This window comes from Microcebus murinus, chromosome 1 (assembly GCF_040939455.1).
Source record: "Microcebus murinus isolate Inina chromosome 1, M.murinus_Inina_mat1.0, whole genome shotgun sequence".
NCBI lineage: Eukaryota > Metazoa > Chordata > Mammalia > Primates > Cheirogaleidae > Microcebus > Microcebus murinus.
The window spans coordinates 148103814-148117354 of NC_134104.1; the positions used below are offsets into that span (position 1 = coordinate 148103814).

Here is a 13541-nt window from a genome sequence, read left to right on the forward strand (position 1 = left end):
CAGAGCACATAAAATGTCGTTTGAAAAATAATCCAAAATATTTAAGAATATTTTTTTCCTCCAAAATGCCAATGCAGAAAAGGACAAATAACTACTACAGTCTAACTTTGAAACCCACTAACTGTTTCATCTGATGAATTATTTTGGTGACAATAAACAAAATTCCTATTGTTTGTATACCTATTCTCCTCTACACTGATACAGGTCAGGTCACCCCAGTGACATCTTGCTGTCTAAACCAATGAAACAATGCCCTACACAGGTAAAGACCGCCATACATGGCTAGTGACCCATCAGTGTTAGCCTGTTCCATCCCCACTTCACAGAATAAGCTTATATGCAATATTATATCTAGATATTTCTGTAAGGACCCTAAGAACCAGGGATGTTTTGTTCACCTTCTTTTACTAAGTGATGATACATCATTCAAAGGACAGATATGATGCTCCACCAAGATATTTTGAGAACTCCAAACTTCCAGTTCGGTCAGAAGCAAAAATGATGCAAAGGAAAGAAATACATACCACTATCAACACTTCTCAATGCGATCAACAGCTATATAAGGTTTAAAAGTGTATATTAATAGAGAGGTAGGACTGACATAAATGATCTAAGTGTCCATCTCAAGAAGTTTGAAACACAACAATTAAGCATGGCCAAAAAAGCAAGATTGTCAGAAGATGAATACACAAAAATCAATAGTATTTCTATGCACCTACAATAACAAATAAAACAACATAATTGGAAAAAGATTCCATTTGCTTCAAAACCAGCCTGAGCAAGAGCGAGACCCCGTCTCTACTATAAATAGAAAGAAATTAATTGGCCAACTGATATATATATAAAAAAAAAAATTAGCCAGGCATGGTGGCACATGCCTGTAGTCCCCAGCTACTCGGGAGGCTGAGGCAGAAGGATCGCTTGAGCCCAGGAGTTTGAGGTTGCTGTGAGCTAGGCTGACGCCATGGGCACTCACTCTAGCCTGGACAACAAAGCGAGACTCTGTCTCAAAAAAAAAAAAAAAAAAAAGATTCCATTTGCAACAACAATAAAATTCTAGGGTAACTATGATATCATGGCCTTGACAGAAAAATATATACATATATATAAGATATTTACAGGTACTATAGTCATTGATGGATTTCTGGGTTCCGGTCCAACATGTAAAGAGCTTGGAAACAATCACAACCATCCTCACAACAAGGTAAAAAGTGAACAAACTGAAAATCAACAAATTTTCTTTAGATCTATCAGGAAATTGCAGTCACAGGACAAACCACCATCTCCACAACTGGAGAGACAGGTAAATTCAAAGAATCGCAGCTTACCACAAGCAGAAACCACCACTGGAGCCAGCAACTGGTACAAAAATTTAAAAGTAATTGACTGATTGTTGGAGACTGAGCACAGATTAGCTTGAGAGATTAAAAACTCCTGGAGGCCCAGCCTTAGAAGAGCCCCCAAACTTCTAGGAGTTTTACCTCAAGGAGCCCCAAAAAGTTCTCAAGAGTGAAGATCTGAGAAAAATCACCTGGAGCTTCTGGCAGGGGGAGGGAAAATTAACCATTTCAAAATAGGCCCAGCACATTCTTTTGTCCTTAACAAAGGCCTGGACTCAGAGAAAACTATTTTACCATAGCCCAACCTGCTAGGGTTTTACCAAAACTTAACTGACCTGGGAGAAGGGAACTCCAGCCCTTTCATCTCCCTCTAGTCTTCATGCCTTCATGTTTTACCCTCTAGGAGGGAAGAAAAGCTGAGAAGCACTTGTGAAGGTCACAGGCCAGGTGTACAGGCTCACTAAGAGAGAGAGAGACTAAACCATAGGATTATAGAACACTTCCCTTCCCCACATCAATAGGGTTTCTGAATAACACCACAGAATTACAACTGAAAAAGCTACCTGACACAGATTTTATTTTAGAAAGCATTCTCAGGAAAATCCAAAAACAAGATGAGAAACGAAGTCAAGGTCCCCAGAGGAAATTTTAGTCTCTGAAACCTATAGCTACCACAACCAGTAAATACAGCCTACCTCCTAGCCTTTGATAAACAAAACCTCATACCAAAGGCCCATTTACCTCAGATCATTTCACCTGATACTTCATGTTAGGGTGAAATTTTCAATGTTCAGAGAAAAAAAAACCACCAACCTAGAAATCTATATACAGTGAAATTCTTCCTCAAAAGTAAAGAAGATAGTTCTCCTTTCTCACATTAATTAAAATTGAAGAAATTTTTTGCCAGTAGATCTGCCTTGCAAGAAATATTAAAAGATGTTCTTCAGAATGAAGGAAAATGATATATAGGTCAGAAACTCAGATCTACATGAAGAAGAGAAGAGCATTAGAGAAGTGAATGGATGAAGGTAAAACATAGCCATTAATGAGAAGACTCAGAGGTCAATTTTCTGCAAATTAATCTATAACACCAATGCAACAAAAATAAATATTCCAACAGGTTTTCATGAACTCCTCATATTGATCCTATAATACATATGGAAACCAGAGGTTCAAGAATAACAGAAAACTTTGAAGAACACATGGGGCAGAGAAGGTTAACTTTACCAAATTTCCACAGTTACCATGACAGAAATAAAGTGGTACAAGCACAGGGCTAGACAAAGAGATCAATGGAATAGAATAGAGAGTCTAGAAAAAGACACACATGGGAACTTAATAAATGACAGAGAAAGAATTACCAACAAAGGAAATTCAAAAAAATACTCCAATATATGCCCATATAAATCTCAAGGGTTATTTACTCTCAAGAAAATCTCAAGGATTTTTTATTCTTGAGAAAAAAAGTATGTGTGTAACTGACACATCCCAACATTTATACAAACATGAATTGTATGTAGACCCACATTAGATATTTACACACAAATGTAAAAGAAATTATTAATATTTAGATGAGCTCACAGTATGTAGGTAAGGATACTATCACCACCACTATCAAAACTTAATAGCTACTAAGGGCTAAGAGGGAAATAAGCCCGTTTATAAATATGTGTACACACAAATATAAAAAAAAAATCTAACAGTACATAAATAGGGATATGTAGATAAGGCAGGGTTTCTTAGAAGAGAAGGAGTTATGTTTTATGTTGCTGTTGCCCTTGTGTTTGATCAGAAATAAATCACTCCTAAGAGTTAGATTTAGAGGCCTAAATTAGAGCCATGAGATAACTTGGGTTTGTTGTTTTTTTAAAAAGATATTTGGAGTAATTTACTATGAATTTAATTTGCAAATGTCCAGATAGAAATTAAAACAATCATCTAGATATATAATCCACAAGATTCCAGTCAAAGATGAGAAAGTAACTCTAAACTGACACCAAAGGTTTGCTCAAGATGACAGATTGAGCAAACGTTCTAGCCTCAGCCTCTGCTCCCATTCCCTGGAGGTCACACACTCACCTGCAGAGGAGGACTGCTGTATAATAAGAGAGAACAGCTCTAAAAGTGCCCAGAGTGAGCCAGTAGAGATGGGCGGGGACAGAAAGAGGCTCCTGAAAACACAGTAAGTATGACTGCCTGTATCTAACATCAGGACATACTTGTTCTTTTAAAAAAAAACTTTTTTTTTTTTTTTGAGACAGAGTCTCACTTTGTTGCCCAGGCTAGAGTGAGTGCCATGGCGTCAGCCTAGCTCACAGCAACCTCAAACTCCTGGGCTCAAGTGATCCTCCTGCCTCAGCCTCCCAAGTAGCTGGGACTACAGGCATGCACCATCATGCCTGGCTAATTTTTTCTATGTATATTAGTTGGCCAATTAATTTCTTTTTTATTTATAGTAGAGACGAGGTCTCGCTCTTGCTCAGGCTGGTTTCGAACTCCTGACCTTGAGCAATCCGCCCACCTCGGCCTCCCAGAGTGCTAGGATTACAGGCGTGAGCCACCGCGCCCGGCCTAAAAATTTTTTTTTGATAACGATGTTTCAGTACAAATGGTTTCCCATAGAACTCTATGCATTTTATTCATTTAAAAACATAGTTCTGAGAATGAGTCCATATGCCCCACCAGACTGCCAAAGGCTTCCAAGGTACGAGGGTCTTTAGGGTACAAGGTTAGATTCCCTAAATCTAATCAGAATGGGATTAATTAAAGTCTAATTCAGAATGGCAGCAGAAAGCTCAATGAAATAAACACACAAACAAATCAGTGTCCAATGCCAAGAATCTGCTGGGTTGACTAAATTCGTGCACCCTTCCCATACAGGGCTACAAGGGTAGGGCACCTGTACAATATTTCTAGCCAATCCATGTTATCTTGAGAAAGGACTCATTTCACCAAAGAAAAAAATCTTTCAAACAAAATGTGAACTTCTGATTAGAGTCTTGCAAATGCTAACCAACCAACCCCTGAGTGGTGCATTCCTGATAGTATACTTCACATGAAAACTTAACCTCCTAGGGAAGAGATTAAAACCAACTCACACATATAATCCCACACTTCTATGATAAAGTATTTTAAAGTAAATTACTCTAAATATTGCAAAATAATGTTAGGAGAAACCTAAAATGACTTATGAAATCTTCTACACTTTTCCCCTGTTGCATATGTGCTTCTCTCGTTCCCTGCACCAACTCTCCCTTCCCCCCAATCAGTCAGCTCTTTCTTCATCCTTCTCTTCTTCCTTTGCACCAGCTCCCAGGTAAATGTGAGACTAGGACAACCCAGGCAAGGCTCCTTTCTCAAACACCTCTCCCAGGAGAGGATACCTGGCCTCTCCACCCTAGGCTCGGCTACGGGGAAGTAGAGGCATAGATGATTCTTTCTGCCCATAACACCCACTATCCACCCGGCAGTCCACCCAGAAATTAACACCCACTTGCCTTCAAGACTTAGCTCAAGAATTACCTATTGTTAAAATCATCTCCAAGGCCAGGCGTGGTGGCTCACGCCTGTAATCCTAGCACTTTGGGAGGCCGAGGCGGGCGGATTGCTCAAGGTCTGGAGTTCAAAACCAGCCTGAGCAAGACCCCGTCTCTACCAAAAATAGAAATAAATTAATTGACGAACTAAAAATATATATACAAAAAATTAGCCGGGCATGGTGGTGCATGCCTGTAGTCCCAGCTACTCGGGAGGCTGAGGCAGTAGGATCGCTGAGCCCCGGAGACTGAGGTTGCTGTGAGCCAGGCTGACGCCACGGCACTCACTCTAGCCTGGGCAACAAAGTGAGACTCTGTCTCAAAAAAAAAAAAAAAAAAAAAAAATCATCTCCAGACTCTGTGAGACTGAGTAGGACTCCTAGCATACCTGGTGCACACCACCAATACCATACTCTTAAAACTGTGGTCCAATCTTTGCTTTTCGAGTTGCTTTCTTTCCCCTCTCCCAACTCAGACAGAACCCATTCAGAGCAGGGCTTGAATCTGGCTCACGACTGTCTTTTCAGTGTTTCCTTTAAAGAGATAATTTACAAAAGGTACTCACTAAGAATATATGAGTGATAAACACACAAGTAAAACAAATAGTTAAAAAGTTTTCTTGGGGCCACTTTTTAAAACACTGCTGTAACTCTATTCATACTAAGTTACCCTTTGGTAAAATGTGTAAAAAAATGTTTGAAACCTATAAAAGCATTTGTTTGTGCTACAGAACACCAATTTCTGTAAAACAAAACAAAACCTAATTTGGTTTTGTATCCTAGTTATTAGCTGAGGTCACCCCAAACTTGAGTTTAAAAGAAAACCCTCTACCCTGCATTCTATAATCTCCTTAGTGTCTTTTCCAAGATTTCTCGTAATTCACTGAGACTTATTTACTTCCCCGTGGTTCACTGCCAACTCTGAGCTTCTACCTCAAGTGAGGTAGAATATTTTATTAACTTTTTACCTCTAAAATACTTTTTACCTCTAAAATAAAAACATATTTTATTAACTTTTTACCTCTCCTTCCATTTGTTTCTGAGAGACTGAATAAATAAAGGGACAGTGGCCAGACTAAGCAACACAACAGAACTCTGACGCACAGCCCCCCCCCACACAGGAATCAGCAGGGGGCAAATCACAACCTCAGCAGCAACCAGCTCACAATGGTGAGGACTAGGCCAACAACTGACAGCTTCACTATTTTTTTGTACCCACCTTCACTTCCAACTTAAGGCCAACCAGAGAAAGCAAAATATGCTGCCCAACCAATCACCAGGATGCCCCCACTTCTACTTAACACGCCTCCAGATTCCCCACGCCAACAGTCTCCAATCAGGGCAACACCTGGAGTCTCCCCTGTGTTGCCTTAGAAAGCTCTGCCAGTCCCCTCCTGCCTGAGCCTCTGCCAAATGCAAGAGATGGCTGCTAACTCCCTGGCTACAGCAGGCGCTGAATAAACAGCCCCAGTTTGTTCTCATTTGTGTGGTCTTCGTTGGTTTTCACCCAGCAGCGTAGTCATAGAACATAGTCCCTTTTCAAGGACTAAATTTACAAGTCTTGCAAGTTCTTCAGATGTATACCAGACTTTACTGAGGGTTTGGAGTGGTGCAGATTTTATAACAGCAACATCAGCAATTTAACACTGAATATTAAACATCTATTTTTAATCATCTTTAATCACTTGCAACTTTAACAGTTTTCACTGACCCTCTTTCCTCCACAAGCTCTGGACTCCTGCCCTGTTGCCTAACTTTTTGACATGCAGGCAGCCTCCTTCTTTGTTCCTGCCCCCTTTACTTTTTCCTTATCCCCCCTACCACCTAATGTGTGTGCATTTCATATGCAGACAAATTGTAACTGCTCTGCTACCACCATCCCCCTTCTACACCCAGGTTTCTAGGCCACGCCTCAGTCCCTACCTAAGAGAGAAATGGAAACTTGACACAGACCCATTTCTAGCCTGATGGGTATAAAAAAGGCCAGACAGATGTTTCAAGGTAAAAGTGTTTCTCTGTCTTCCACTAGACCTCATTTCCAGGAATGAGCACCTATATGCAAATGAGAGGTTCTCCCTACATAATCTAAGCTCACACCTCCTTCCAGAGATGGGCAATTCTCTCTTCCAAATATACTTTTAAACTGTATTTATTTTTTATTTTCTTCCTTTAATATCCATTGATTTTTATCTAAAACTGTGGCTAAGTTCCCTCAGGACCTTAGAAATTTAAATCCGATATCATACCAACACAAAGAACAAGTGAACACTATACTCACTGATAAATCACGCTGCAGGATGTTTCTTGATTTAAAAATAGTAACTGGGGAGTGCAGTCTGACTCATGAACCTCAATCTGCATTTTCAGATGTCACATTAAAATTGTATGCTTTAATGACAACCCAACATCAAATAGCAACAATGCAGCAGGACAATAAATAAGAACCAAATAAAGGACAAAACCCAAAAACCTCTACCAAATCACCTCTAAGTCACAGTGAGGAAACCATGATGACAAAATCTGGTACACTATATGACATAGAACATGCTCTAAACCCTCAAACTGGCATGGCTTCACTTACTGGTACTAGGTCACCTTGTTAAAAAGAAGAGACTGAATCGTCTGAGACAACAGACAATGCATACCTTTTTGCTGCTGTGGAGTTAATGATTTGCTCACCAATGCTCTGCCCTTCCAGAATCTTCCACAGAATGTATAAACATCTATACCATTAAATACCATTACAACCCTAATCAAGCTCCTCTATACTAGTGACCTATCATAAAATTCCATCATTCATTACTTTAGTGTAGGGATAATACACTTATATGGAGTAATCCAAGGAATTTTAATATTTAATGCTAGCGATATTGATTTCTTAAAGACATCCAGCTGTGCTAAAGCTCATTGGAGGATATACCCTAAAAACAGAGACCTATCGAACTCTTTTTGAAAATGGAAATTCCCAAGTCTGGTAACTTTTTTATTTCTTTGCTGAAAAACCTTTTTTAAAAAAATGTGTTTATACATTAGTTACTGCTAAGGATCCTCAATGGCATGTTCCAAATGAAATGAATGTCTGTCACTTAGAGACCCTAAAGACAATGCTGGAACATTTAAGCCACACAACAAATGCATTTGAAATATGTAAACAACATTTGCATTGTTAAGCCTTATTTCATTTTTTCTATGTTTAGATATACAAAAACTTATCATTGTGTTACAACTGTCTACATTATTCAGCATAGTCACATGCTGTACAGGTTTGTAGCCTAGGAGCAAGAGGCCATACCACTTAGCCTCGGTGTGTAGTAGGCTATACCATCTAGGTCTGTGTAAGTGCACTCTGTGATGTTTGCACAATGATGAAATTGCCTAAGGATGCATTTCTCAGAACATAGGCCCATCAAGTGAGGCGTGACTGTATATACAGGTTGAGCATCCTTTATCCCAAAATTCTAAAATTAAAAATGCTCCAAAATTTGAAATCTTTTTTTCCTTCTTTAGAAATGGGTGTCTGTGTTATGCAGGCTGACCTCAAACTCCTGGGCTCAAGCAATCCTCCCAGCTCAGACTCCCAAGTAGCTGGGATTACAGACACATGCCACTGTATCTGGCTTGCAACTTTTTGAGCACTGACAACGATGCTCAAAGAAAATACTCATTGGAGCATTTCAGATTTCAGATTTTTGGATTAAGGATAATCAAATGGTAGGCATAATGCAAAAGAATTCCAAAATCCAAAAAAAGTCTGAAATCTGAAGCATTTCTGGTCCCAAGCACTTCGGAAAAGGGATAATGAACCCATATATGTGTTTACATTTACCAAGTTCTATATAATTTCTTTCATATTTACATAAATGTTTTAACTCAGATATAAGATACATAAAGGCATACCTAGCATGAGTATGTAATTCAGTTAATTTTCATAGTATGAACATTTATATGTGAGTAACACACACATAAAGGAACAGGAAGGATATCATGAGGCCCCCTTGTAGCTGCTGGTCACCACCTACCAGTCACCACTCAAGGGTAACCACCATCCTGACTTGTAATAAATTTGTTTTGTTTGTTTTTAAACTTTACTCAGGTGGAATCATGGTATTTTATATTTGTTAACTTAAGCTCGATATTAATTTTGTGAGATTTATCCATGTTGTTAAAGTACAACTGTAGATCATTCATTTTTTCTGTTGTAGGATATTCCATGGTATGACTATACCATAATTTATTTACCCACAGATTGTTGATGGGCATTTGGATAGTCTCCAGTTTGACACTATGAACATTCTTATATATGTATTTTGGTGAACATATGTTCACATTTCTATTGAATATATATATTAAGAAGTAAAACTGCTGAGTCATATTATATACATTGTACAGCTTCCATAGCTACTGCCAAAGAGTTTTCCAAAGCACTTATACCAATTTACACTCCCACTAGCAGGTTCTAAGTTCTGTTTGCTGTACATTCCCATCAATACTTCATATTAACTCAAATAATTGTTTTAACTGAAACTAAATTATTCACTATTTATTAGCTTCGAGCCTTTAGTTTAAAAATTTATACAAAGGGGAAAGGTGCTTCATAAAAAAGTATTGTGGCTTTGCTTATTTTCTAAAGTTAAAGAAATAGAAATATATTTTCAATAAATTATGTGTATTAGTACCAGAATTTTTTAAAAAGTCACCTTTATTTCTCCCTTTGCTATGAATAAGGTTTTTTGAAATTATCATAAGGGGAATCAAATTCTCTGTACAAACCACTGTGGCTTTCTGATTGCTCTGTAGGCCAGACAAGTGACTTCCAACTCTGAGGCCCTAAATGGCCTTAAAATCTCTGGGAAAAACCCGAGTTAAGCGCTTGTGCTTAACAAGAATTAAATGAATTTAGCCACTTCCATATAATAAAGTATTGATCAGGAGCCTTGAATATAGTGTGTACTAACATTTCAAACAATTTTATGCTCCTTAGGGTATTGGATCTTCATCTTCATTTATTCCAGTCATGTTCAAGAAGAAGTAATTAGAAAATTTCCCATGAGTTACAGCATTAAAAGTATTTTTTATGAAGCTGGTAAGTTGCAATGATACCTCATCTATCATAATAGAGGCTATCATTTCAATAATTAGTATGCTTACATTTCCTGATTAGAAAATAAACTAATTAAATTTCTATTCAAATGCAATATAGATATTTATAAACACTGGATCTTAACAAATTAGCTATGAGGTTATTGTTCATTAGGCAAAAGAATCAATAGCAACATCTCAGCAAGCAATTTCTCAATCGAAGACTTAGAATTCATTGCTCTGAAAATGACCATGACAAACAGAATTTCTAGTTATGGTAGGTATGGTTACTTGGATTAACTCTCTTACTGAAAACAGTGAAAAATGCCAGATATAATATAAAAACTTCAAACTCTAAAAACTCTTAAGATCCAAAAAGAGAGTGCGGGGGGATTTTCAGACCAATTTCTGAATGAACACCTTAAGCAGAAAGGTGAGGAGAGCATTAGTGCACTGTACTGATTGTGACCAGGTAGCATTTACCAACAATACAAACATGAGGGCTCCAGTGGGGCCCCTAGGCCCATGTCCCTCTAGCTTATGGAGTTTTTTGGAGTCCCCTTACACTGAGCAGGACACCTGCAAGAGAAGGGATTACACTCTCAGAGTAATGAAAAATCAGATCTAGTCACACATGTTCATATTCCTGAAAACTGAAAAGGCTGCCCGGGAAGTTATGGTCTCAGATCTACATTCTGAGGTATTTGCACATTGAGTACAAATGACCTTCTTCTGAGGTAGTGTCCCTACTGGTAGAGCCCTTATAAGCAGAAGCAAACATGCAGCCTTTCTGTAGGAAGCAACATCCATACCAGATTTCACGGAATGCCCACAAATGGATTTCAAGGATGACGACCAGCATGGAGTAAACAATAATCAGGCCTCCAGGAAAACAAGATGATTTGGGCACAAATGAGATATAACGGACACCACAGACAAAAGACAACTTTCGTAGTCTTCAAATATTGGAATCATCTCACATACTATAGAACTACATTTAACAAATGCAAATATATAAATCACAAACTGGAAAATATCTACAGGGAACAGGAAACTATAAAAAGCAATATAGATTTGGGGGAAAAAAACAAACAGAATTTCTAGTGATGACAGACTTCTACAAATGAAAAATAACCAAAATCAAAAACTCAATAGCTATATTTGGCAGAATGGCTGGAAGACAGAAATAAAACAAAATTAAATCATTCAGAATGTAACACCGAAAGAGAAAAAGATGAAATATATGAAAAGACAGTAAGAAGTATAGGAAATACAGTGAGAAAGTTTAATGCATATGTGATCTGAATTGCTGAAGGAGAAAGACCAAAGAACAGAAAATAAGCAGAGATGATGGCAAGGAATTTTGCAGACTGATGAAAAAAGGGGAATCCACATATTCAATAGGCACAGAGAATCCTAAATAGAATAAGCAATATTCTATTTAGTTATATCATAGTGAATCTACAGAAAACCAAGGACACCACCCCCAAAAAACATTTTTAGGAGGACACAAGGGACAAAAAGAGAGATTCCCTTCAGAGGAAAAACTAAAAGCTTAATAGCAACAATGCAGAACATAAGATAATGAAATAACATATGCATAATGCTAAACAATCCTAGCAACAATAATTGCCAACCTAGAATTTAACGTTCTGCAAAAACATCCCTCAAGAAATAATGATTTTATCAGCCAGTTTGCCACCAGTACACTCAAGCTATATGAAACTGTAAAGCATGTGCTTCAGTCATAAATAAGAGAAAACAGTTCTTACTTTTTAGTGAGAGCTAAGAAGGAAAGAAGAACGAAGAGAGTATTGAATATGTGGACAAATGTAAATGAACATTAACTATATTAAAGTAGTGATAATAAAGTCTGGTGGAAGTTTAAAAAAAGAGAAACAAAACAAGGCAGACTTAAAAATACCAGACAATGATAACATATGCATCATGAGAGACTGAGTGGAGTTAAGTAGGCTAACATCTGTATATTACTTCTTGGTTTCTAAGTTTAGGACGTTTCTAAGTTTAGCTTTTAATAAGTTAATATGCATGATGTAAATTTTAGGGTAAACAGTAAAAGAACAGAGAGAGGAGAGAGAGAGTGTATGTGTGTATGTATATATACACCAACCTTAGATAGGGAAAAAACAAAAAAGAAAAAGTTAATCAATAGCCCAAGAGAGTAGACAAAAAAAGTATGCATGAAAAAAAGTTTGAAAGAAGATGGTAGAAAGAATAAAAAGTATAGTGCATAAATGGAGTACATGCTGCAGTTACAAGTCAAAAATTGGACAAATATTTGGTTATTATATAACCAGATATAATCAGGCAAATATTAACCAAAAAAAGCTTGTATAACTATATTAAGGTGGGACAAAACAGAGAGTAGGGCAAAAGGCATTACTAAACAAAGGTCACTTCACATGAATAAAGACTGATTTCATAAGAAGACATAATTTGAAATTTGCATGTGCCTAGTAACAGGGCCTCAAAATACATAAAACGGGGGGGGGGGCATTTTTTGAAACCTTAAAATTTGTATCCCCATAACATGCTGAAATTAAAAAATAAGAAAAAATATATATATAAACAAAACTGTTGGAACTACAAGAAGAAATAAATTCATAATAGTAGATGATTTGTACTTCTCTTAGTAATTTATAGAACAAGCAGGCCAAAGTTAGTAAGAACAGGAAAGATTTGAGCAAGATGACTAATAAATGGACCTAATGGACATAAATTGAATACTGCAGCAACATCTGCAAAATACATATTCTTCTCAAACATACAGAACATCTACAAGAAATAATCTAATAATGGTCTAAAAAGCAAATTTTAATAAATTTTGGCAGATTGGAATCAGTCTATTCTCTAACTTCAAAGCAATTAACCTGGAAATCAATTATATGAAGATAGTTATATGTAGCCATATGAAATTTAAATACACATTAAATAACCCATGAATCAAAGAAGAAAAATAGAAAATATTTTAACTAAAAGATAACAATTCTATATACCAAAACTTGGGATATTGCTAAAGCAGTATTTAGAAACATAGTCTGAAATTCATATATTAGAAAAAATATAGAAAACAAGCTAAATTTATGTAAAAAAATTAGAAAAGGAATACAAAATAGACTCAAAGAAAGAGAAAGGAAATAAGGATTATTAGAGCACAAATAGATTAAATCAAAAACAAACATCATAGAGGAGATTAGCAAAACTGAATAATGGCTCTTCAATAAAGTCAATAAAACTAACAAACCTCTGGAGTTAGACTGTTAATGAAAAAAGGAACAATAAATATCAAAATTTTAAAAGAAGACATCAGATTACACAAACTACAAAAAGATGGCAAGAAAATATCATGAACTTCTTTATGCCAATAAATTTTAAAAACTAAGTAAAAAAACCAAAGTCATACAAAACTAATAAAAACTGAACTAAGAAGAAACAGAAAACTATAAAGACAACCCTCACCTCCCTGAGAAAATATCCAGCTTCACAGGAAAATTCTACCAATATTCAAAGAAAAAATAATTTCAACCCTTTAGAAGATAGGAGGGAATACAATCCCCAACTTATTT

At 36.8% G+C, this 13541-nt stretch overlaps 1 protein-coding gene and 1 non-coding gene across 3 annotated transcripts in view; both read right to left on the bottom strand.

Moving 5' to 3' along the window:
• Window positions 1–13541, bottom strand: part of ULK4 (unc-51 like kinase 4) — a 541908-nt gene that overhangs the window by 331213 nt on the left and 197154 nt on the right. The window lies entirely within an intron of this gene.
• LOC142875468 (small Cajal body-specific RNA 21) lies at window positions 4659–4831 on the bottom strand. Its single transcript, XR_012922822.1, has one exon.